The sequence below is a fragment of the Pyrus communis genome, chromosome 16 (genome assembly GCF_041283825.1).
Source record: "Pyrus communis isolate YQ-2024b chromosome 16, ASM4128382v1, whole genome shotgun sequence".
Taxonomy (NCBI): domain Eukaryota; kingdom Viridiplantae; phylum Streptophyta; class Magnoliopsida; order Rosales; family Rosaceae; genus Pyrus; species Pyrus communis.
The window spans coordinates 6,761,855-6,765,861 of NC_142580.1; the positions used below are offsets into that span (position 1 = coordinate 6,761,855).

At 33.4% G+C, this 4,007-nt stretch overlaps 1 pseudogene; it reads right to left on the reverse strand.

The window, feature by feature from the left end:
* Positions 1 to 699: 699 nt before the first annotated feature.
* On the reverse strand, positions 700 to 2,408 carry LOC148689887 (uncharacterized; annotated as a pseudogene).
* Positions 2,409 to 4,007: the final 1,599 nt, after the last annotated feature.

Sequence of the window (4,007 nt, forward strand, 5' to 3'; positions counted from 1 at the left end):
TTTGTCAATAACATAAAGGATTGTTCCAATGAAAAAATATAAATGTTTGTCACGTTACTTCTTTCTTTTATTTTTTGCATGAGTATCTTACTAATTTTTTAAATTATTTTCTCTTTCAATGTTGTTTTCAGGTCAGTAGTAAAATGGAGGAGAGAGCTATTAATTATCAGCAAAATGCCCGATCCATTCATCTTATGTTGAATGTATTAGAACAATCGTTGTCTTTTCCTGCTAGCTAGGTTTTTATATTTGGATCTCTCCATGTAAGACACTTGTTATATTTATTTGGTGATGTGTGTAATTTTAATGTTTTGGATCTCTATATATGAGTTGTATATTTATTTGGTGAAGTGTGTGTGTAATTTTGGTTTTAATATGGAGTGTGCTATCCACACACCTCTTTTTACTTCTTATATACTCCTTGTCAATTTTTGTCTGTTGATTTTTTTTAATTCATCCGATCTGACAGCCAAAAATTAGCAAGGTGTATAAGAAGTACAAAAAGGTGTGTGAAGAATATCACACCCCTTTAATATTTGTGTAAGTGTAATGTTTATTGAATATTTGTGTTAGAGAAGTATTATTGGTTCTCCAAAAATCTCATTCTACACTCCTCACAAATGTATTTTTCTTTCTAAATGTAGAAAGTTTGAAGTGTAGAATGAGAAATTTGGAGTGCCAATAACAATTCCCTTTGTGTTACTGTAGATCATCCCCCACCATTTTTGGGTTTTTTCGATGCGGAGATCCTCTACCGCATTTTGTTTTGTGTGCTTCTTTACGTGCCTCCCACCAAGAACAAGGCTTCTTGCAAGCTCGTACAATAGCACGTTCTCTGCATCATTTTTAATCCCACTTTTCCTAGCAAGCGAGAGCTCTCGTGTCTTGCATTAGTATTGTCGCATCTAGATCCTAAAGAAATCAAAAGCTCGCACAGCGTAGCGTGACCTCCTGTTGCTGCTAACATCAACGTAGTGTATCCATCGGCATCAAGAGCACATGACATCGGAACTCTTGTTTATCAATGTATAGACTAAATCAACTTTGCCGTGTTGTGCTGCCTGATGTGGCGTACCATAACTCAACAGGACTATCCCTTTTGTGGTGCAGCATTCTTAAGTAATAACTTTTCAAATTCTTTGCCATTTTGATTTGTTCAAACTGTTCCATTACGGTCTGACCATGTTTATGAGCAGGTTCATATCAGCCCCAGCGTCGGTAAGCAATTTGAAAGTTTCCAGGTAACCACCCTCTGCAGCTATCATGGCAGCTGAGTTATCCCCTTTTCATCTTGCTCATTGAGATCAAAGTCTGCTCCCTCAATCAGTTTCTTCAAAGCATCAACTTAGTTTGCTTGGGTCGCAAGAATTCGAGGAGAAAATATTGAAGTATCTTTTAATTGAACAATTTCACCAGATCGAATCACATCAACAACTGCTTGTCGGAAGTTAAGAGCCCACCTTACTCACTCTGCAATAAGCTTGCACTATGACCAGTAGCATTCACCAGGCCAAAATCAGCACCGTCTGAAGCCAGAATTTTAAGGCATTCCTGGTGTTTATATCTAGCACAGATCATTAGTGTAGTTTCTCCAGATTCTGTCGAAGAGTTGATATTGCACCCGGCACTAATAAATGGCATCACTGTCATGGAGAAAAAGTTATATGTTTCAAGCAATTAAAACACAGAGATTTTGATTATGGGAACCTTGATTGTACTTCACACTTATTTTTGTTGTCGACAGAGTTCAAGGATCATGTTTTAGGTAGACTCGGATAAAAGCATGACAACTTAAAAATCCTTATGAGCAGATGTTATTCCTACATAAGCATTCTCAGACGAGCTCTAATTGACACGTAAACCCATATGGAAATTTTGATTAGTCTATGATTAAAAGTTACCTTGATGAGTTGAGAGTGTCAACTACATCAACAAAGCCTACGCAGGAAGCGGAAACAAGAGCATGCACAACAGCCTGAGGGCAGATCATGTCGGATCCCATGAGCATCTCGGCAGACCTAGCCCTGCCCAAGTAGCTTGCCTCCAACAAGGCCTCCTCAGAGGCCTGCTGGGACGCGCCACCATTGATGAGCACGTCCAATATCTCTAAGTGTCCCTCCCTTATTGCTGCTGTTGTTGCATAGCCTCGAAACAGCTTTTGATTCACATTTGCTCCATAACTCTGTCACAGGAAAAGTGAACAAAACTAAAATTAGAGACATTCAAAGTGCTTTCCTTTAAATTTAAGCAAAAAAAAGGACGTTTTGCATATAAGTGCTTGAGTTTTCAACTCTATAGACTAAACATTTGTTGGTTTTAGAGATTTAATTGAACATTTTTCCTACAAAATTGGAGTCTCATCTATCATAACTATCCTTTATTTGTACCAAAATTACAGATCTTACCATTGCCTAAATTCTTCACGTCAGTAAAAAAATGCAGAGATATTGAACAAATTTCCTACAATCTAGCTCCTTTGATTCCCTCTAAAGATAATTATACAAAAAAAAAAAAAAAAAAGATCATCTACAATTTATAAAGGAATAAAATACCCTGCTGTTTGATTTTTTTTCCCTTTCAATGAAGAAATAAAATACCATTTAAGATATTTGTAGTAATCCATATAAGAAAATAACATCGAGAATAATACAAACATACCAATAAAAAATATATGTATGAAAACAAACCTACTAAAACCCGAAATAAACGTACTAGTAAACAAAGTTGAAGAACAAGAGTAAATGTACCAATCAACGATATGTATAATATTAATCGTACCCATATGATACTAAATGGTACAATCCATAATGTATACAAAAACAATTGTAACAAAATCGTGAAAAAAACCTATCAATCAACGAGAACAAAACTAAACGTACAGGAAGCTAAAACTAAATGTATTGAAAGCTAAAACAAAACATACCAAAAGCTAAAACTAAATGTACCAATCAACGATATGTACACCCAAAAATTAAAAATAAACGTACCAATCAATACAAAACCAATATATGATAGCCAACAATAAACGTACCATTATCACTAATCAACAATATGTACAAATTCAAATGTATACAAAATAATTATCTAACAAAAAGTATCCTAAATAATAAACAAACAAAAAAATCTAAGCGTCCATCATTTCATTTATTTTTTTTCAATTTTAGGATAAAAAAATGTTTTGAACGAAAACAAAAATTAAAAGGGATAATTGATAAATATGTTGAGCGAAGAAAACCAAAATTATTTCCTAAAAAAGAATCCACAACTCCTAAAATACATGAATAAAAAAATGGCCGGATAAAAAAAAAATCTCTCAACTAATTAAAAGGACAAATTTAGAAATGATCAATATGTAAAATCTTAATTTAAAAAATACAATTATTTTTTTTAATTTAAAAAATAAGAAATACTAATGTGGCCTAACGTACCAAAGCGCCTTGATCAAAATTCTAAAAGACATTAATGTTTAATAAAAAAAATTCAAATTTAAAACGTTTAAATCTAATTAACTCATACGATAATAATATTAATAATTAATAACAATCTGGACTATCAGCATTTAGTTTCAGTAAGAATCTTGATGCAATTTCACATCCATTTTCTCTCATTTCCCGAGAAACAAACACAATTATCATAAAAACGAGAGTTCAGGTTCTTTTAAGGAAATTATTAGGAAACTTGGCAAAATAATCAAAATTTAGATTCCATAGAGAATTATAAACATCCTTTTAAATTTACAATAATTATAATCAAAAGTTGATGTGAAATATCCTTAATACAACTATTCTTCATAGTAGCCAGTGTGGTGCTTCAAATAACATACCCGAATTACTAATTATACACATCTGTTTCACCAATCCGCTAAACATACAGATTCCAAATGTAATTTACCTCAACTGTGTCCTTCAAAGTTGCCAGTAAGTTTCAATCCAGACATGAATTTTATTGACCGTATAACGCGCAGCATAGACAGCAGCAGCAGATACCATGGATGGGGAGTACACAAT